Raw genomic sequence first — 22,314 nt, 5'->3', positions numbered from 1 at the left:
GTGGGTGGCCGGGCAGAGGCGCTCCTCACTTCCCAGACGGTGGGTGGCCGGGCAGAGGCGCTCCTCACTTCCCAGACGGTGGGTGGCCGGGCAGAGGCCCTCCTCACTTCCCAGACGGTGGGTGGCCGGGCAGAGGCGCTCCTCACTTCCCAGACGGTGGGTGGCCGGGCAGAGGCGCTCCTCACTTCCCAGACGGGGCGGCCGGGCAGAGGCGCTCCTCACTTCCCAGACGGGGCGGCCAGGCAGAGGTGCTCCTCACCTCCCAGACAGGGCGGCCGGGCAGAGGCGCTCCCCACCTTCCAGATGGGGCGGCGGCCGGGCAGGGGCTGCAATCCCAGCACCCTGGCAGGCCAAGGCAGGCGGCCGGGGGGTAGAGGCTGCCGCGAGGCCAGACCACGCCACCGCACTCCAGCCCGGGCAACAGCGAGCACTGGGTGAGCGAGACTCCGTCTGTAGTCCCAGTACCTCGGGAGGCTGAGGCGGGCAGAGCACTCGGCGTCAGGAGCTGGCGAGCAGCGTGGCCAAGATGGCGAACGCGTGCCTGCATCCAAAGGAGAAAAGGCAGGCAGCGGTGGCGTGCGCCGGCAGTCCCAGGCAGTCCGTGGCGCGGGCAGCAGCAAGCCGAGTAGATTGTGGTGTGGGCCAGAGAGGGAAAAAAAGAAAGAAAGAAAGAAAGAAAGAAAGGAAGGAAGGAAGGAAGGAAGGAAGGAAGGAAGGAAGGAAGGAAGGAAGGCTTAATTTTTATTTTTACCTGGTGTCTGCAACAATCACCTTTAATTTAGGAGACTATCCTTTTACAAACAAATAAAACGTTCCTTAAATGGTGCTTTTCTCACTTCAGAATTCAGGAAAAATAGTTTTACTGACATTTACTTTTAATAAAAATGTAGTAATTTGCATTGTTGCAGTAGAAATTTGTCCTCCTTGTCACCAGGATATAATCAGACAAATTAATAGTGGAGCCCAGGCCTTAATTGGGTGTCATATTTGAGAATAACTTTCCTGTGCTTCCACACCATTAAGGAACAAGGGTTGTGGCATGTGTGCTGAACCAATGCCCACACAACCCTCAGACCCACAGTGGCCGGGCGCCTGTATTCTGGCACACAAGGCCTCAGCCTCACAAGTAGTAAGAAGGACACTTCCTGGCAGGCCAAGAGCCGTGGCAGACACTGGAACCCTCTGGAAGATGGAAACTTGCACACACACAGGTCCTGCAGGCACACCTGAGGGAGGTCGATTTGGTTCGGCTTCCTGACCTAGGAAGAGAAGAGCAAATAAGAGAAATTAAAAAAAAAAAAATCTCCGGTGTAATGTAGGCTCAGTCCTACATTCCTTATAATGACACCTCCAGATAGAAGTTGATTTTCTGGCTTGGTTGTTGCATAACGCCATCTGGTTTAGATGTGTCACCTAACAAGGACACTCCTGCGTGGTAATTACCACTTCTTGCAGCGCCTGTGTAGATGAATTAGGTCAGAACGCAAGACTAGCTTTCTGTGGTCAAGAATAACCTTCGGAGATTATTTATCATCCCAAGAGGGAGCTAATAAAAATGTCCCAAATTGAGGATTAGACACCCCAAAATCAGTGTGTCCATTCAGTGGCAGGCTGTGTTCCTGAGCAAGCCTGCCAGGCAGATTTTCGGATCCTTTGGAGTGTGCACCTGTTTAACTCGCGATATACTATTGATTATGATATTTTACAACTCAGCAAGGGTAGACTTTAATTTGTTGAAGACAGATGGCTAAGTAAAATTATTCCTGTCTGACAGCAATGCAAATAAATTTTGCCCAGTAGTAAGTGATAGAAATTATTTCTGTCCAGTGGAAAAGATTACAGTAAAAAAGGTTGCAGTTTGGTTGGGCGCAGTGGCTCACGCCTGTAATCCCAGCACTTTGGGAGGCCGAGGTGGGCGGATCACCTGAGGTCAGGAGTTCGAGACCAGCCTGGCCAACATGGTGAAACCCCGTCTCTACTAAAAATACAAAAATTAGCCGGGCATGGTGGCGGGCACCTGTAATCCCAGCTACTCAGGAGGCGGAGGCAGGAGAATCGCTTGAACCTGGGAGGCGGAGGTTGCAGTGAACTGAGATCGTGCCATTGCACTCCAGCCTGGGCGACAGAGCAAGACTCCGTATCAAAAAAAAAGAAAAGGTTGCGGTTTATGGCCCTGTAGAACATTAACCACTTTTTTTAAAAAATCTAAATAAGCAGAATGACTCAAACTTTTTTTAAGTCACTACGAATACTTCCCTCTGTCCAATCTTTTGAACCAGCCTCACCATCATGCTGGTTTCCTCATTAATGATTAAAATAAATCTTTGACACGTCTTCACTTTAGAGTTGTATGAGTCATGTTTTTAACTTTTTTTTTTTTTTTTGAGATGGAGTCTCACTCTGTCACCCAGGCTGGAGTGCAGTGGTGCGATCTCGGCTCACAACAAACTCCACCTCCCAGGTTCACGCCATTTTCCTGCCTCAGCCTCCCAAGTAGCTGGGACTACAGGTGCCCACCACCATGACTGGCTAATTTTTTTTTTTTTTTTTTTTGTATTTTTAGTAGAGACAGGGTTTCACCATGTTAGCCAGGATGGTCTCAATCTCCTGACCTCGTGATCCGCCCACCTCGGCCTGCCAAAGTGCTGGGATTACATGCGTGAGCCACCGCGCCTGGCCCTGTTTTTAACTTTTTAAAAAGTATGCTTTGACAGCTCCAACATCTAGCTGCCTTCTCAGCCTCTCCTCCAGGATGTCCTGTAGGCATCTCGAACTCAACGTGTCTGGCACTCAGCTTTTGGCCTTCATCTCCAAACTTCTCTGCTGTCTCCCTCCTCGGTTATGGGTTGAATTGTGTCCCCCTCGGCAAAAGGTGTGGTGAAGTCCTAAGCCACAGTACCTGGGAATATGAGCTAATTTGGAAATAGGGTCTTTGCAGATATAAAGTTAGGATGAGGCCAGGCGCAGTGGCTTACGCCTGTAATCCCAGCACTTTGGGAGGCCGAGGTGGGCGGATCACCTGAGGTCAGGAGTTCAAGACCAGCCTGACCAACGTGGTGAAACCCCGTCTCTACTAAAAATACAAAAATTAGCCGGGCATAGTAGCGCATGCCTGTAGTCCCAGCTACTCACAAGGCTGAGGCAGGAGGATCGCTTGAACCTGGGAGGCGGAGGTTGCAGTGAGCAGAGATTGCACCACTGCACTCCAGCCTGGGGGATAGAGTAAGACTCCATCTCAAAAAATAAGTAAATAAATAAGAATAAATAATAGGCCGGGTGTGGTGGCTCACGCCTGTAATCCCAGCACTTTGGGAGGCCGAGGCAGGCAGATCACGAGGTCAGCAGATGAAGACCATCCTAGCTAACACGGTGAAAACCTGTCTGTACTAAAAATACAAAACTATAGCCAGGCGTGGTGGTGGGCGCCTGTAGTCCCAGCTACTCGGAAGGCTGAGGCAGGAGAATGGCGTGAACCCAGGAGGCGGAGCTTACAGTGAGCTGAGATCGTGCCACTGCACTCCAGCCTGGGAGACAGAGCAAGACTCCATCTCAAAAAAAAAAAAAAAAAAAAAAAAAAAGCGACATAAGAAAAAAAGAATACATAATAATAATAATAATCAAGTTAGGATGAGGTCATTGAGTTGGGCCCTAATCTAATGACTGGTATCCCTTTCTAAATTACAATCTGCTAATCTTCTCTGTATCATTCCAATTTTAGTATATGTGCTACTGAAGCAAGCACATGGTATTCTTATAAGAAGAGAAATTGGGACGCAGACACACAGAGCAAAGACAGCTATGTGACAGTGGAGACAGAGTGGAGTGATGTGGCCACAAGCCAAGGAATACGAAGTATTGATGGCCACCAGAAGCTGAAAGAGGCAGGAAGGACCCCTCTTTATGGGTTTCAGAGGGAACACAGTCCTGCTGATGCCAGGACTTCAGGCTTCCGACCTCCAGAACTGTGGGAGAGTGAGTTGCTGCCATTCACAGCCCCTCAGGCTGTGGCGATTTGTCATAGCAGCTATAGGACATGAATCCACTTTCTCAGCTAAGGCAACTCCAGGCTTCCTAGGCGAGAGGCAGTCCTTCACTGCTCATGTCTGACCCGCTGGCATAGCCCGTCGGCTCCCCTTTCAAAATAAGTCCAGAGCCAGCCCTGTGTCACCGCCTCCTCTGTTCCCTCAACACCTCTCACCTGGATTATCCCAGTAGCCTGACCCACCTCTCTGCTTCACCCTTGTACCCCTCTGCTTCTTCCTCTCTACAGCAGCCCAAGTGACAGCATCTCCTGTGTTTGCCTTCCACTGGCTTCCCATCTCCCTCAGAATAAAAGCCACAGTCCTCAACTCCACAACAAAAAACACAGAATCTGATTTTTTTTTTTTTTTTTTTGAGATGGAGTCTCACTCTGTCGCCCAGGCTGGAGTGCAGTGGCGTGATCTTGGCTCACTGCAACCTCTGCCTCCTGGCTTCAAGTGGTTCTCCTGCCTCAGCCTCCCAAGTAGCTGGGATTATAGGCGCACACCATCACGCCCAGCTAATTTCTGTATTTTTAGTAGAGACGGGGTTTCGCCATGTTGGCCAGGCTTGTCTCGAACCTCTGACCTCACATGATCCGCCCGCCTCGGCCTCCCAAAGTGCTAGTATTACAGGTGTGAGCCACTGCACTCAGCTAGAACCTGATTTTAAAATGGACAAAGGATTTGAATAGACAACTACAAATAGCCAATAAGCACATCGGAAGATGATCATCATTAGCTCTCAGGGAACTGCCAATCAAAACCACAATGATGTCCCACTGCACACCCACCTGGAGAGCTAGACCCAAAAAGTCAGGTAGTGAGTGTTGACGAGGATGTGGAGACGCCAGAACTCTCTCATGCTGCTGGTGGGACTGTCAAATGGTGCACCCGCTTTAGAAAACGGTCGGCCAATTCCTCAAAATGCTGAACACAGAGCAGCCATAGGTCCCAGCAAGTCCACTCCGAGGCATATCCCCAACAAATGAAAATATGTGTCCACATAGACACTTGTATGTGAAGATTCATCGCAGTGGTATTTTCCATAATAGCTGAAAAGTGAAAACAGGTCATGAATGGATAAATCTGGCATATACATAAATGGTATATAATTTGGCAGTAAAAACCAAGTATTGCCATGTGCTGCATCATGAAGAACCCTTGAAAACATGATGCAGCCACAAAAGATCACATATTGTAATGATTCCATTTACATGAAATGCCCAGAATAAGCAAACAGGTTGTGGGGTCTCAGGGAGGGGAAACGGAGTGAGTGCTAACGGGTATGAGGTTTCTTTTGGGGATGATGAAAATGTTCTAAAATTGACTATGGTTAGGATTGCACAGTCCTGTGAATATACTAAAAACATTTCATTGAACTTGTTTTTGAGATAGGGACTTGCTCTGGTACCCAGGCTGGAGTAAATCACAGCTGCTATAATGACAGCTCACTGCAACCTTGAACTCCTGGGCTTAAGGGATCCTCCCATCTCAGCCTCCTGAGTAGCTGGGACTAAAGGTGCGCACCACCACACCTGGCTAAATTTTTCTAAAAAAATTTTTTTGTAGAGACAGGGTCTCGCTTTGTTGCGCAGGCTGGTCTCAAACTCCTGGACTCACGCACTTCGCTCTCCTCAGCCTCCCAAAGTGCTGAGATTATAGGCACGGGCCACCGCACCTGGCCTGTCCATTTTACATATACAGTAAACCGCATGGTATGTCTGTGAATTCTTTATCAATGAAGCTATTTTAAAATCCATAGAATAAATAATTACATAAATAGGCCGGGCGCCGTGGCTCACGCCTGTAATCCCAGCACTTTGGGAGGCCGAGGCGGGTGGATCATGAGGTCAGGATATCGAGACCATCCTGGCTAACACGGCGAAACCCCGTCTCTACTAAAAAAAATAGAAAAAATTAGCCGGGCGTGGTGGCGGGTGCCTGTAGTCCCAGCTACTCAGGAGGCTGAGGCAGGAGAATGGCGTGAACCCGGAAGGTGGAGCTTGCAGTGAGCCGAGATCGCGCCACTGTACTCCAGCCTGGGCGACAAAGCGAGATTCTGTCTCAAAAAAAAAAAAAAGTGCATAAAAAAATTAAAATTAAAACCAGAGACTTCTAGCTCAAGAGGAGACGGAACGGACTCACCTCTCCGTGCGCCTCCAGCTACACACACTTTTCAGTGCCAGCAGCCAGTACAGCAGACAATTGGAGGCCTCAAAGTCGTGGGAAGAGGGGAACTGGCCGGTGGGGACCGCGGACTGGAAAAAGTGCGGCCGCCTGGAGCCTCCATCCCTGCCCGGCAGTGGAAGGCAGTCCAGGCCCAGTATCTCCTGACCCAAAGTGGCGTAAGGGGGTCCAGGCCTACGGCCTCCCTTTGCCTCTCCCCACACCTCCCCAGTAGCTGGGGGAAGCCCCACAGCCCTCCCATAGGGGAATCAGCAGAGGCGGTGCTGGAACTTGCTGGCACCAGGTCCGCCCACTCCCCACCTAACAGCTCGGAGAAGCCTGGAGAGGCACCTCTATCCCCACCGGCAGCACCAACCTAATTACGTAGACGCCTAAATAGCAGATCTAGTAGATAAACTAAATTATCGTAGGAACCACAACCCACAAAAGTAGGCCAGGATGTGCTGCACCTCAACAGGGTGACTGCCTGCTAAAATAGCAGGTTTAAGTAGGATTCAGAGTCTGCTAATATGCAAACTGTCCAGATTACAATTCCACAATCACGCATCACACCAAGAGCCGGGAAACTCATAACTTGACTAAAAAAAGACAAATAATGATGCCAACACTGAGATAAATCAGATATCGGATTATCCGAAAATGATTGTAAAGCAGCCATCACAAAAATGCTTCAACAAGCAATTACAAACTATCTTGAAACAACTGAAAAAATAGAGAAAAAAAGTTTTTGGTTTTTTTTTAAATGAAATCAGGGTGTGGGGAATGGGGGTAGGCGGCTGAGGCAAGAGGATTGCTTGAGCCTGGGAGGCTGAGGCTGCAGTGAGTCATGATCACACTGCTATACCCCAGCCTGGGTGACAGCGAGAGACTGTCTCAAAAATAAAGAAAGAGGCCGGGTGTGGTGGCTTACGCCTGTAATACCAGCACTTTGGGAGGCTGAGGTGGGTGGATCACAAGGTCAGGAGATCACGACCATCCTGGCTAACACGGTGAAACCCCGTCTCTACTAAAACAATACAAACAAATTAGCCAGGTGTGGTGGCAGGCGCCTATAGTCCCAGCTACTTGGGAGGCTGAGGCAGGAAAATGGCATGAACCCGGGAGGCAGAGCTTGCAGTGAGCGGAGATCCAGCCACTGCACTCCAGCCTGGGCAACTGAGCGAGACTGTGCCTCAAAAAAAAAAAAAAATAAGAAAGAAAGAGAGAGAGAGAGAGAGAGAGAGAAAAGAAAGAAGAAAGAAAAGAAAAGAGAAAAGAAAAAGAAAAAAGAACCAGATGGAAATTGTAGAGTTGAAAAGTACAATAAGTCAAACTAAAAAACTCACTGAATGGGCTCAGTAGCTGCATGAATATGACAGAGGAAAGATTCCATGAACTGGAAGACAGAACAACAGAAGTAACCCAATCTGAAAAACAGACGGAAAATAGACTGAAAAAAACTGATGGAACATAGCCTCAGGGACCTGTGAGACTATTTTTAAAAATCTAGGCCAGGCATGGTGGCTCACGCCTGTAATCCCAGCACTTTGGGAAGCTGAGGAGGGCAGATCACCTGAGGTCAGGAGTTCAAGACCAGCCTGCCCAACATGGTGAAACCCTGTCTCTACTAAAAATACAAAAATTAGCTGGGCACAGTGGCTCTTGCCTGTAATCCCAGCACTTTGGGAGGCCAAGGTGGACAGATCACCTGAGGTCAGGAGTTCGAGACCAGCCTGGCCAACATGGCAAAACCCCATCTCTACTAAAAATAAAAAAATTAGCCAGGCATGGTGGCAAGCGCCTGTAATCCCAACTACTTGGGAGGCTGAGGCAGGAGAATCGCTTGAACCCAGGAGGCAGAGGTTGCAGTGAGCGGAGATCGCGCCACTGCACTCCAGTCTAGGTGACAGAGCAAGACTCTGTCTCGAAAATAAATAAATGAATAAAAATCTAAATTTTGCGTCATTGATGTCTAAGACGGAGAGGAGAAAGAGCATGGAGCTGAAAAAAATATGTGAAGAATGAACAGCAAAATCTTCCCAAATTTGGCCAAAAGACATAAACCTCTAAATTCAAGAAACTCGGAAAACCCAAATAAGAGAAATCCAAAGAAATCTATGCCGCACACATCGTGATTAAATTTCTGGGAACTAATGACAAAGAAAAAACCCTTGAAAGCTGACAGAGAAACAACATATTGCCTATGGGGAAGAACATAGCTTTGTATCAGAAGAATACACAGAGGCCAGAAAGAAGTGGCCCGGTGTTTCTCACATGCCGAAAGAACCCTCAGCCATGGATTCTACATGGAGTGAAAATGTCCTTCGGGAACGAAGAGAAATAAAAAAAATTCACAGACCAAGGCACATGAAAAGAATTTGTCACTGGCAGAACTACCCTTAAAGAACAGCTAAAGGGGGGCTGGGCGCGGTGGCTCACGCCTTCATACCAGCATTTTGGGAGGCCGAGGTGGGCGGATCACATGAGACCAGGGTAGACCAGCTGTAGTCCCAGCGACTTGGGAGGCTGAGGCAGGAGAATGGCGTGAACCTGGGAGGCGGAACTTGCAGTGAGCCGAGATCGCGCCACTGCACTTGAGCCTGGGGGACAGAGCGAGACTCCATCTCAAAAAAAAAAAAAAAAAAAACCTCTCAAAAATAGGAATAAGAAAACCCTCAAAAAATAGGAATTACCTCGATTTGATGAAGAGTGTCTAGAAATAACCTAGAGCTAACATTATATTCAATAGTAAAAGACCAAATGTTTTCCCTCTAAGATCCTAAACAAGGTAAGATTTTACTCTCGGCTGGGCGCGGTGGCTCACGCTTGTAATCCCAGCACTTTGGGAGGCCGAGGCGGGCGGATCACGAGGTCAGAAGATCGAGACCACGGTGAAACCCCATCTCTACTAAAAATACAAAAAATTAGCCGGGCGTGGTGGCGGGCGCCTGTAGTCCCAGCTACTCGGAGAGGCTGAGGCAGGAGAATGGAGTGAACCCGGGAGGCGGAGCTTGCAGTGAGCCGAGATTGCGCCATTGTACTCCAGCCTGGGCGACAGCGAGACTCTGTCTCGAAAAAAAAAAAAAAAAAGATTTTACTCTCAACCCTGTTATTCACCATGGTCCTGGAAATAGTAGCCAGCACAATAAGGCAAGAAAAGGGAAAAATAAGTACTTTTCTTCAAAAGAAGGACATAAAACTGTCTCTATTTGCAAATGACACGATTACATACATAGAATAAAGCAAGGATTCTACCAACAATACTCCCAGAACTAACAAGTGAGTTCATGGAAGTCTCAGAATACAGACGAACTTTTTTTATTTTTTATTTTTGAGACAGAGTCTCACTCTGCTGCTCAGGCTGGAGTGCAGGGCTGTGATCTCAGCTCACTGCAACCTCGCCTCCCAGGTTCAAGCAATTCTCCTGCCTTAGCCTCCCAAGTAGCTGGGATTACAGATGCCCGCCACCACACCTGGCTAATTTTTGTATTTTTAGTAGAGACAGGGTTTCACCATGTTGGTCAGGCTGGTCTCGAACTCCTGACCTCAAGTGATCCGCTCATCTTGGCTTCCCAGAGTGCTGGGATTACAGATACAAGCCATCACACCCAGCCAAGAAAAACTGTTTAAAAAAATTAATTGTATTTCTACTTACTAGCAATGAACACAGAGACACTGAGATTACAAATGCAACACACTTTACAATGGCTCAAAATAAAATGCTGGGTGTAAATTTTTTTTTTCTTTTTGGGACAGGGTCTCATTCTGTCACGCAGACTGGAGTGCAATGGCGCCATCTCCGCTCACTGCAACCTTCACCTCCCGGGTTGAAGAGATTCTCCTACCTCAGCCTCCCAAGTAGCTGGAATTACAGGTGCCCAACATCTCACCTGGCTAATTTTTGTATTTTTAGTAGAGATGGGGTTTCACCCTGTTGGCCAGGCTGATCTTGAACTCCTGACCTCAAATGATCCACCCACCTCAGCCTCCCAGAGTGCTAGGATTATAGGCATGAGCCACCGCGCCCAGCCAGCTAGGTGTAAATTTAACAAAAAATGTATAGAACATGCTAAAAACTATGAAATGCTGACGAAAGTAATCAAAGATCCAAATAAGTGGAGACATAAACCATCTTCATAGATTGGAAAGCTGAAATAGAAAAAGTGCCAGTTTCCCAAGTGTGGTGGCTCACGCGCCTGTAATCCCAGCACTTTGGGAGGCCGAGGTGGGCGGATCACTTGAGGTCAGGAGTTCAAGACCAGCCTGGCCAACATGGTGAAACCCCATCTCTACTAAAAATACAAAAATGAGCCGGGCATGGTGGCAGGTGCCTGTAATCTCAGCCATTCAGGAGGCTGAGGCAGGAGAATTGCTTGATCCCAGGAGGCAGAGGTTGCAGTGAGCCGAGATCACGCCACTGCACTCCAGCCTGGGCGATGGAACACGACTCTGTCTCAAAAAAAAAAGAAAAGAAAGAAAAGAAAATCACCCAAAATTGACCATAGATCTAAAACGTGAAACTATAAAACTTTTAGGAAAAACATAGGAGAAAATCTTTGGGATCTTGGGTTAGGCAAAAAGTTCTTAGATTTGATACCAAAAGTGTGAGCCATAAAATAAAATATTGATAAATGGAACCTCATTACAACTAAAAACTTTTGCTCTGTGAAAGACCCTGTTCAGAGGATGAAAAGACAAGCTACAGCCTGAGAAAAAGTATTTCCACACCCCCTGTCTGACAAAGGACTCGCGTGTAGAATATAGAAAAGCTCTCAAAACTCAACAGTAAAAAATAAAAATAAATAAGCAATCCAATAGAAAAGTCAGCAAAAATATGAAGAGACATTTCCATGAAGGGAATATACAGAATAAACACACACGATGATGTCCATCATCCTTAGCCATTATGGAGGTGCAAACTAAAAGTGCAACAAGACATCACACCTATTAAAATGACTCATATGAAAAACAGTAACACCAGCAAACGCTGGCAAAGACCTGGAGAAGCTGGGCCATTCATGCATTGCTGGTGGGCATGTAACATGGTACAGCCGTTTGGAAAACAGCTTGGCAGTTTCTTCAAAAACTAACCATCCAACTACCATGGGACCCAGCAGTTGTGCTTCTGGGCATTCATCCCCGAGAAAAAAAGACTTTTTTTTTTGTTTTGAGATGGATTTTCACTCTTGCTGCCCAGGCTGGAGTGCAGTGGTGTGAGCTCAGCTCACTGCAACTTCTGCCTCCTGGGTTTAAGCGATTCTCCTGGCTCAGCCTCCGGAGTAGCTGGGATTACAGGTGCCCACCACCACTCCCAGCTAATTTTTTTGTATTTTTAGTAGAGATGGTGTTTCACCATGTTGGCCAGGCTGGTCTCAAACTCCTGACTTCGTGATCTGCCCACCTCGGCCTCCCAAAGTGCTGGGATTACAGACGTGAACCACTGTGCCCAAGAAATAAAGACTTTTGTTCACACCAAAACTTGTACGCGAATGTTCATAGCAGCTATATTTGTAACAGACCAAAACTGGAAGCAGCCCAGATGTCCTTCAGCAGGTGAATGGCTAAACACACCATAGTACTCCCATTCCACGCAGCTCTACTCAGCATGGAAAAGGAGCAGGCCGTTGGTACATGCAACTGGAATGAAGCATCGCCAAGGAATTATGCTGTGCAAAAATAGCCAATCCAAAAATGCTACTTACTATGTGATTTTTTTATTTTTTTATTTTTTATTTTTTTTTTGAGACAGAGTTTTGCTCTTGTTGCCCAGGCTGGAGTGCAATGGTGTAATGTCGGCTCATTGCAACCTCTGCCTCCCGGGTTCAAGCAATTCTCCTGCTTCAGCCTCCCAAGTAGCTGGGATTACAGGCACCCACCACCATGCCCGGCTAATTTTTTGTATTTTTAGTAGAGATGGGGTTTCACCATGTTGGCCAGGCTGGTTGTGAACTCCTGACCTCAGGTGATCCACCCGCCTCAGCCTCCCAAAGTGCTGGGATTACAGGTGTGAGCCACTGCACTCAGCCTACTATGTGATTTTTAAATGACACAGTTTTAGAAAAGAACAGATTTGTGTTTGCCAGAGATTCGTGTCAGGCTGGGGACAGGAGGGAGGCGGGTGTGACTATAAATTGACGACATGAGCAATCCCGTGGTACTGGAGCCCTTCGGCATCATGACTGTGGGTGCACGAGCCTCGCCTGCTGATGAAATCATGCAGAATTTAATATACACATAAAAATGAGTAGACGTAGAACTGAGGGACTCTGAATAAGATCCATGGGTCTTATTGACATCCATACCCTGGCTGTGACGTTCCACTCTAGTTTTGTAAAATGGTACCCTTGGGAAACACCGAGCAAACCATACAAGAGATCTCTCTATGCTATTATTTCTTACAACTGCATGTGAATCTACAATTATCTCAACACAATTTTGCACTGCAGCCAAGCACTGCAGCTCACACTCGTAATCCCAGCCATTTAGGAGGCCAGGGAGAGAGGATCACCTGAGCCCAGGAGTTCAAAGCTGGATTGAGCTAGGATGGTGCCACTGCACTCCAACCTGGGGGACAGGGCAAAACCCTGTCTCAAAAAAAATAAAGTTTTAAAAACTTAAAATAAATAAATATTTAAAGTTTCCTGCCAGGAACGTTTTCTAAGAAAATACCCAGAGGATCTGCAAAGGAACAAAAATGATCATGCTCCTCTGGGAATTGTTTTTGATAGGGAAAGGGACACACTTCAGATCCTTGCTGAAAGGAAAAAAAAACTGTTTTCCTCTCCTCTGTCACACAGAACACTCTGCCTCTGACACCAAACGGGGGCAGAGGGTTCCCACATCGGCCACTTCTCCTAGCCCCTGGACACCAACTGCGAGTCCAACAATTCACTCTGACACTCTCCACCTCCAGCTGGAGGCGGATCCCACAGGTTAGGGGCTCCGTCCCACAGCCTGCCCCCACTTCAGGTGCCAGTCAGGGGTTCCTACAACCCCTTCTTTGGGTTGGATGCTTTGCTATGAATAGAATGGCTTATGGAACTCAGAGAAACATGTTTATTTATTTATCTATTTATTTATTTATTGAGGTGCAGTTTTGCTCTTGTTGCCCAGGCTGGAGTGCAATGGCACCATCTCGGCTCACCACAACCTCCGCCTCCTGGGTTTGAGAGATTCTCCTGCCTCAGCCTCGCTAGTAGCTGGGATTGCAGGCACGCACCACCATGCCCGGCTAATTTTTTATTTTTAGTAGTGACGGGGTTTCTCTGTGCTGGTCAGGCTGGTCTCAAACTCCCGACCTCAGGTGATCCGCCCACCTCAGCCTCCCAAAGTGCTGGGATTACAGGTGTGAGCCACCGCACCCGGCGAGAAACATGTTTATTATAAAAGATACGATAAAGGATAGGGATGAGGAGTCAGATGAAGGATGCGTAAGGCTAAGTCTAGAAGGGTTCTCAGCACAGGAGCTGCCAGCCCTGGGGAGCTGGGGTGCTCCACTCCCCCCACAAAGAGATGTGTTCACCAACCTGGGAGCTCGCCAAACCCCCGCTGTTGAGGGACGTTTATGGAGACGTCATCACGTAGGCACATGGCGCATTAGGAATGGCCACTGTTGAGGGACTTTTAAGGAGACGTCATCACGTAGGCACATGGTGCATTAGGAATGGCCACTGTTTTCGGACGTTTATGGAGACGTCATCACGTAGGCACATGACGCATTAGGAATGGCCACTGTTGAGGGACGTTTATGGAGACGTCATCACGTAGGCACATGACGCATTAGGAATGGACACTGTTGAGGGACTTTTATGGAGACGTCATCACGTAGGCACATGACGCATTAGGATGGCGCCGCTAGCTAGCGCGTCTCCCCTGCTCAGAGGTGGGGGTAGAGCTGAAGCTCCAGGTTTCTCATCGTGGTGTGGTCTCGCTAGTGACCAGCCCCCACCCAGGAGCCAAGAGTCACCGCATTAGAACAGAAGAAGCTCCTATTATCCAGGAAATTTCAATGGTTTTAGGAGCTCTCTGTCAGGAACCAGGGGGAGAGCTGAAATATCTATTTCTTATTATGTCAAAATCCCATAGGACTGTGTGCGTGAATGTGCCATGCAGTCTCAGGCAGCCATTCAAAATGACCCCACACCGCCATCATCAGTGGCAGGCAAGGCTCTTTGCTAAGCAAAAACCGCAGTTTGGAGAAGAGAACACACACGGTGCAAAACCCAGAGGTGCCACTGGCTTCCTGCAGGGTCGCCATGAGTGCACTGGCTCAGCAAACAAAGCTCCCGAAATTCCAGACGAGGTGGGAAATTGGTTTCGGGGTGTCTGCAGCTTTGCCACGGATAAGAATGCTTTCTAGAGGAACTTCATCCTGGGTTCGGGATTCTTTGCTGTGGGAGTTTGGCTGGACATGAATTTGAGTGACGTCCGTTGGCCTCATGGCACCTCAGGCACAGACATAGCCAAGTAAACAAGTGGAATCTTGCGCTGTACCCGAACCTTCCAGAAACAGAGCCTACAACCTGTGACCACGAGATGTGCCACCAAACAAGATGGCAGCTGAAGTCGGACTCCGCCGGCCCCTTCCTCCCTGCCTGGCTTCCTTGCATACCTTGAGAGCACTCAGAGTTCCACTTCCTGGTCAGCAGCCAGGCCTCAGCTATGGCGCTGCCTCTGCTCTGTAAAGTTCTGTACGTAGTTCCTAAGTTTCTGCAGGGGGCGATTTTTGCTCTTGTCCTGAAGAATAACAACAGCATTTTAACAAGTGTTTGAAATAAAGATGGCACACATTTAGGCCAGGCACAGTGGCTTGCGCCTGTAATCCCAGCTACTCCAGAGGCCGAGATGGGAGAACCCCTTGAGCCTAGGAGATTCAGGCTGCAGTGAGCCGAGATCACGCCACTGCACTCCAGCCTGGGTGACACAGCAAGACTCTGTCTCTAAAAAAAAAAAAAAAAAAAAAGTTATATATATTTATATATGTATGTACTCTTTTCTTTTGCGCAGGCTGGAGTGCAGTTGTGCGACCTCGGCTCACTACAGCTGACATGAACACTACAGCCTCAAACTCCTGGGTTCAAGTGATCTTCCCATCTCGGTCTCCCAGTGTTGGAAGTACAGGTGTGAGCCACCATGTTGGCCTTCTTTTTTTAACTCTATGGTCATATATAAAACCTAGGCAATGCCAGCTGGGCACGGTGGCTCACGCCTGTAATCCCAGCACTTTGGGAGGCTGAGGCGGGTGGATCACGAGGTCAGGAGATCAAGACCATCCTGGCTAACGCGGTGAAACCCCATCTCTACTGAAAATACAAAAAATTAGCCGGGCATGGTGGCGGGCGCCTGTAGTCCCAGCTACTCGGGAGGCTGAGGCTGGAGAATCACTTGAACCCGGGAGGTGGAGGTTGCATTGAGTCGAGATCGCGCCACTGCACTCCAGCCTGGGTGACAGAACAAGACTCCGTCTCAAACAAAAAAACAAAAACCCAAAAAACTAGGCAATGCCAGGTGCAGTGACTCATGCCTGTAATCCCAGCACTTTGAGAGCCCGAGGCAGGCAGGTTGTTTGAGCCCAGGAGTTCAAGACTAGCCTGGGCAACGTGGTGAAATCCGGTCTCTACTAAAAACACAAAAATTAGCCAGGTGCCTGTACTCCCAGCTACTCAGGAGGCTGAGGTGGGAGGACTGCTTGAGCCTGGGAAGTTGAGGCTGCACTGAGCTATGATCACACCACCGCATTCCAGCGTGGACAGCAGAGCAAGACCCTGACTCAAGATAACAAACAAAAAACAAAAACCCTGAGCAATATACACCTAATTGTTCTTAAAGTTATTCTTTTAGGGATGTGTCATAAATAGTTTTTTCACCTTTTTAAATACTTTTGCTGTTTACTGGACTATGTACAGAGAACAACATTCCTGTTATGATTAGGGTTGTCAGATAAAATACGGTACAATCAGATACATTTTAATTCCAGATAATAATTTGTTAGTATACGTACGTGCCGTGCACTTTTTTTTTTTTTTTAGACAGAGATTCGCTTTTGTCGCCCAGCCTGGATGGCCCGATCTTGACTCACTGCAACCTTCGCCTCCCGGGTTCGAGCGATTCTCCTGCCTCAGCCTCCCTAGTAGCTGGGATTACAGGCGCACACCACCATGCCCCGCTAATTTTGTATTTTTCGTAGAGACGGGGTTTCACCATGTTGGTTAGGCTGGTCTGGAACTCCCAACCTCAGGTGATCGGCCCACCTCGGCTTCCCAAACTGCTGGGATTACAGGCGTGAGCCACCGCGCCCGTCCGGTCCCATGCAATTTTGTATTTTTATCCACCAAATCTGGCAGTCCCAGCTATGATCACAAGCTCCAAACCCCTTTCCACCCATGGACCCTCAGACAGAACCAACGCCACCGCAGCCTGGAGCCGCTGCCGCCCCCACCCCTCCCAGCGCGTTCCCTTAGCCGCGTTGCGTTCCGGCTCCCCCGGCTCCAGCACCTTCCTGACCTGAGCACCGGCGGGCCCCTGCTCACTGTCCAGCACCCGACGCACCTGTCCCCGCCGCGCAGCCCCTTCCCCCCGGCCGGAGTTTCCCTCCCGTCGCACACTGCCCTTGTGACCCCCTTCCCTCCCCGGCCACAGATGCAGCTCTCGGCCAGAAGCTCCACTTCCCCGAGGCCGTCGCCCCTGCCAGGCAGCTCCCCTGCGGCGTCGCCCACCCAGCGTTCTCTCCTGGACGCTCCCTCAGTGCCCCCTTAAGCAGCCCCGGCGGTCTTCTCCCCACCTTCAGCCCCCTCCCCGGCCCCCCAGGAAGAGGCCAGACTCCAGCTCAGCGCCCAGCGCTTCCTGGTCTTTCCCTTCTGGGCGCCCTCCCGACCGTTCCCTTTAGGGAAGTTGGCCCGCTGCGCGCTCCCACCCCCCTGCCACCGCCTGGACAGAGGCGCGCAATCCGGAGGGCGCAGGCTCGGGCCCGGAGAAGGGGTTGCCGCCGGCGTTCCGATTTCTCAGGAATGGGGAAACAGAGGCACGGTGGATCCGGCGGCGGGGCTGGGCCTGGGGCTGGGCGTTGAACTAGGACCCCGCCCCTGCCCGCCCTGCGCCGCGTCCCTCCCGGGCCCGCCTTGCCCCAGAGGCTTCACGCAGGCCCGGGGCTCGTCCACCCGACAGGAGCGGGGTGCTGCAGCCCACGAGCCCACTAGCCCGCAGCGACGCACCCGGAGTGTAACCGCGCAGAGTCACGCAGACACTTTCCCGGTGTGGGCGCCTCGCCGCGCTTCCTCCCTGCGGGCTGCGGCCACTCGGGGCAGGACAGAGCCGAGATGCCCGGGTGGGAGCGATGCCCGCCTGGGGGCGATGCAGCGGGGGAGATGCCTGGGGGAAGGGTGGGAAGGTGAAACCTGGTGGAGAACAATGGGGGTGGGTGGGCGATTCCTGGGGGAGGTACACGGTGGGGGGTGTTTCTGGTTCGCCCGGGGACAGTGCGCGTCCCCCCACCCACGGCGTCCGCCCTGCCCGTCCCAGCGTCCCCCGGAAGTGTCTGGGCCCACGGCTTAGGGAGGTTTCTCCGAGACCTGGGCGCTGTTCTGGGGGAGCAGGGGCCCGGGCCACCAAGGTTCGTGCGGGCCGTGGGGTGTCCCGCGCCCGAGCTCGGGGATCCCAGCGCCCAGCTTCCCTCAAGGGCGCCGCGCCCCGGACTGCAGGTGGAGACCGGGACCGGCCCCGCGGGGTCGCGGACAGGCGCGGGGCGGGACAGGGTGGGAGGCGGCGGGGCGCAGAGTCCTCAGGTCGCCGGCGCGATCCGGCCACCTTCCTGGAGGCGGCGGGAGCGCAGTCGCGGCGCCTCCGGGGTGGGGTCCAGGTTGGAGGCTCCGGGGCGCACCGCCCTAGCCCCACCCCGGCCGGGTCCCCACGCTGCTCTGTGGAGAGGGAGGGGGGGATGGCCGGCAGGCGTGGGGTCCGCGGCGTCAGGGCTCCTTCCTCCCGTCCGCTCCATCCTGCAACCCGTAGCCCGGGCGGGGTCTCGCTGCCCCCTCCCCGAACGCAGCCCCCTTTTCCTCCCTCCCCAACCCCAAGCGCCTCCCCTCCCGAATGCGGGAGTCCACGGTGCACGGGAAGCCTCTTCCCCTCCCCACCGAGGCTGCCCAACGCCCCTTCCACCCTCCGACACCCCGCAACCATCCCTCAAATGCCCCGGCGGCCGGCAGGGCTGGGGTGGGCGCAGGAGAGCCAGGGGTCCTGCCCGCATGCAGGGGTTTGGGGTCGGTGTGGCCGAATGAACGCGCGGGTTCAGACGAGCCTGTGGTGTCCCCGCTTTCCATCTCCTCGCGACCCGGCCCCAGAGGACAGTCTGAGAGGCTGGTGGCCGCGGATTCTGGACGCGCTTCCCTCCTGCCTGTGGTTTCCCTTTATTCCGGCAGCGCTGAGTCCACCCTTCACTTACAGGAGCCACATCCAGAACCTTCTCCTGGGGCCACAGCGTGGGCTTCCGAGACCTGTGTGACCCCAGCTCTGCCCCTTCGGGGCTGTGTGGTGCAGCCCTCAGGACCTCCGTGTGGGTTGGTCGGGTGACGTGGATGAGGGACAACGTGGTGAGGTCCCTGTCATGGCAAAGAGTGACAGTAGGTGCCCAGGGCCCGACCCTCCTCTGCATCGGAGAGAAACCATCCCCTCTGCAGCAGCCCCCACCTGGACGCTCTGGAGTCCTCCCCACCTCCCTCCCCGGTGGGGCACACAGCATTCTTGCTGCCCTGAAAGGCAAACAGGAGGCACAGGATGGCAGAGGGGGGCCAGGTCTGAGATTCCAGACGGAAGGGACCATGGGGCTCCACCCCACCACCACTGTAGGCAGGGGACTGGCAGGTGTACACCCCTGGCAGGTGTCCTGCGGGGCCCAGGGACACAGCCACCCTCCTTTGAGGCCCTGGCCCTGAGGACCCTGCCACAGCGAGGTCTGTGCCTCCCCAGTGACCAGTGGTCACCGGGCTCGGGGTCACCTAGCTGCTTCCACATGTGACACCATCAGCTCCATGCCATATCCCCAAGCTGGGTTCATCATCTTAATTCACAGCTAAGAAACTCAACCAAAGTCACATCACATGAGGGCGAACCCTCCCGGGCCACAGTGCTCCAAGTACGGAGGGCTCCCTGCCGTCGGAAGATGCTGTGGGGCCACCTGCAGCCTCAGTGGACAGAGGACCAAGGCACCAGCTGCTCTTCTGCCTCAGTGCTGAGCACTGCCCTGTACAGGTGGGGCTCAGAGTCTGTGCATGGAACTCAGATAAAACACCTGGCCCTGGGAGGTCACACTTTGGTTCAGATGAATGAAAAAATAAGATACCGACACTCTGGATGACTAAGAATCGACTTATGTCTTTCCCGTGATGGGAAACTGTCCCATGAAAAGCCACTTACATGTTTGGATGGTCCTGTAGAAAATATTTTTTCTTCTCCTTATCTCACTCTCCATGATGCATAAGAATGCAATTTAAGACAAACAGCAAATAAATACCATCTGTGCATGTACCAAGCACTTGCAGACTAAAAAAAAAAAAGAAAAAGAAAAAATAAGATACTGTATCTTGGGCACACAGAAAGTGTCCATCAAAGATTAAATGAATGGACTGCAGCTGGTGGAGGCACGGGGTACTGGCTTGCCGAACAGTCCCAGTTGATGCTGGGTCCTGGTCCCATGATGTCTAGCGTGCCCTTCCGTGCTCCAGGGTGTCCCATTTGGGCACTTAGTCCAAGGGCCACCCAACATACAAAACAGTATCTTCCTGTGAGGGGCCAGAGAATAGGCTGCACCCGGCTGCCCTGCACAATTTGGAAGGCACTAGGAGGGACCTGTCAACCTGCACTCAGCTCACTCACCGGCGGGCCCCTCTGGGAAGAGCTCTTGCTCTTTGGCCCCAGCAATCTTCTATTTCTGCACCTGAGTGCCAGGCAATTGTGGGGCCCCATTAACCTACTCCACAAAGCGTAGGGGGCCTTGCTCTCGGCACTGGGCATGCTCCCTCAACGCGTACAACAAAGAAGTCCCCCCTCCCGCTGATTCTAGCAGGAGGCTGTGGGGGGCAGTCATGACACAGGCATATGCAGTGTGTCAGAGCCTGGAGAGGGGATGAGGAGAGCGCAGTGTTACTTCCTAGAGCATGGCCCCAGAGAGCCTGCCACTATGCTGACACATGGGCAGCTGTCTGGGAGCTTGACACTGGCAGAGGAGGAGAGCATTCCAGTCAGTGCAAAGACCCCAAAGCAAGCATCAAGGAGGCTGGGGGCTGCTGCAGATCTGATGAGGGGATGGCAGGGGCAGAGCAGGCCTGAGAACACTGGCCTCCACTCTGAATGAAACAGGGATCCCCAGGCCAGGCGCGGTGGCTCACACCTGTAATCCCAGCACTTTGGGAGGCCGAGGTGGGCGGATCACAGGGTCAGGAGATCGAGACCATCCTGGTCGACATGGTGAAACCCCATGTCTACTAAAAATACATCAATTAGCTGGGCGTGGTGGCACGCGCCTGTAGTCCCAGCTACTCGGGAGGCTGAGGCAGGAGAATGGCATGAACCTGGGAGGCGGAGCTTGCAGTGAGCCGAGATCGTGCTACCGCACTCCAGCCTGGGGACAGAGTGAGACTCTGTCTCAGGAAAAAAAAAAAAAAAAAGGAAAGAAAAAGAAACAGGGAGCCCCTTTCGGGTGTCAGTGCCCGGTCTCAACTCCATAGCTATGGTGGAAAGTAAAGCAGTTTACCTTTTAACTACATGAACAAGCATGGCGGTGTTCCAATTGAACTCTTTAGGAAACCGACATTTTAATTTATTATTTTTTTTTTTGAGATGGAGTCTTGCTCTGTCACCCAGACTGGAGTGCAGTGGCGCGATCTCGGCTCACTGCAACCTCTGCCTCCCGGGTTCAAGCGATTCTTCTGCCTCAGTCTCCTGAGTATCTGTGATTACAGGAGCCCACCGCCACGTCTGGCTAATTTATTTTTTTTCAGTAGAGACGGGGGTTTCTCCATGTTGGCCAGGCTGGTCTCGAACTCGTGATCTCAGGTGATCCATCCGCCTCGGCCTCCCAAAGTGCTGGGATTACAGGCGTGAGCCACCGTGCCCGGCCGATATTTGAATGTCATATACTTTTCATATATCCTAAAATACTGTTTTAATTCTCCCCCAAACTCTTAAAAACGAGAAAAGCATTCTTAGCTCAGGCACCATACAAAACCCGGCTGCAGGCTGGACGTGAACTTTGAAACAGTCGGCGTGCGGGTGAAGGGGCACAGCCGCGGGGCAGGGGCGGGCTCCGGGCAGAGGCGGCCGGGATAACTCCACGCTCCCGCTCCAGCCGGTGACCGCGACGCGGGCTCCTCTCACTCTCACACTCAGGCCCAGAAAATGCCGAAAGCCATGTCACCAACGGGGAACCTCGGGGCCACAGTCAGCATGCAGAGTTTATTTGGTCTGCTCAGACATTTGTGTTAGGAAATAACACATTAAAAGCGCACATTTCCTTCAGACCCTGAGAAGCGGGCGAGTCCCGTCCGCTCCGCACCGCCAGCCCCGGCTCCGCGCCCGCCCAGAGGGCCGCCCTCCTCCCGCCGACCCGGCTCGGGGCTTAGGCGTTAATCCCGCCCCCCGTGGAGGCCGCGCGGGGAGCCCCTGATCGCGTTAGGGTCAAGGGCTTACGTCCCAGCCCACGAGGCCTGACCGCACCGCACTGAGCGGCCTCTGCGCCAGGTAAGCGGGTTCGGGGCGGGACCGGGACCCGCGCTGCTAGCCGTCCCGGAAACCCGCGGTGGGCCGTTGGGTGCGCGCCGAGCCGCTGCCAACTGCCAAGCCACTGGAAGAAACCGCGGCGCCCGCGCCCCGCCCCGCCAGAGCGCCGAGGCCCTTCCCGTCGCCCGCCCGCGCCTGAGCGCCCACTGCGCCTGCGTAGTTTGCCCTCCCGGACCCGGGGGCGGAGCCGAAGCGCTCACTGCGCCTGCGTCTTCCGCCCGGCCCCGCCCCAGCGGCCTTGCCTCCGGCGCTGCGTCCTCCCGCCCGGCCAGGGACGAGGCGGGGCGGGTACGCGGACACTGCGCCTGCGCGCGTAGGCCCCGCCCCCCCCCCGACCGGCCCCGCCCCCGGCCAGCCC

General features: G+C 52.2%; 1 long non-coding RNA gene across 1 annotated transcript; it reads right to left on the bottom strand.

Annotated features, from left to right (window-relative positions):
* Positions 1 to 852: 852 nt before the first annotated feature.
* Positions 853 to 22,095, bottom strand: LOC129468417 (uncharacterized). Its single transcript, XR_008652648.2, has 6 exons — positions 21,867 to 22,095; positions 19,596 to 19,721; positions 18,625 to 18,781; positions 13,715 to 14,924; positions 4,814 to 5,074; positions 853 to 1,259 (listed from the first exon to the last, which is right to left on the bottom strand). It is a non-coding gene; the product is annotated as an uncharacterized lncRNA (long non-coding RNA).
* Positions 22,096 to 22,314: the final 219 nt, after the last annotated feature.

This window comes from Symphalangus syndactylus, chromosome 18 (assembly GCF_028878055.3).
Source record: "Symphalangus syndactylus isolate Jambi chromosome 18, NHGRI_mSymSyn1-v2.1_pri, whole genome shotgun sequence".
Taxonomy (NCBI): Eukaryota; Metazoa; Chordata; class Mammalia; order Primates; family Hylobatidae; genus Symphalangus; species Symphalangus syndactylus.
The sequence above is the reverse complement of the archived record's forward strand: the minus strand, read 5'-3'. Positions and strand labels throughout refer to the sequence as shown.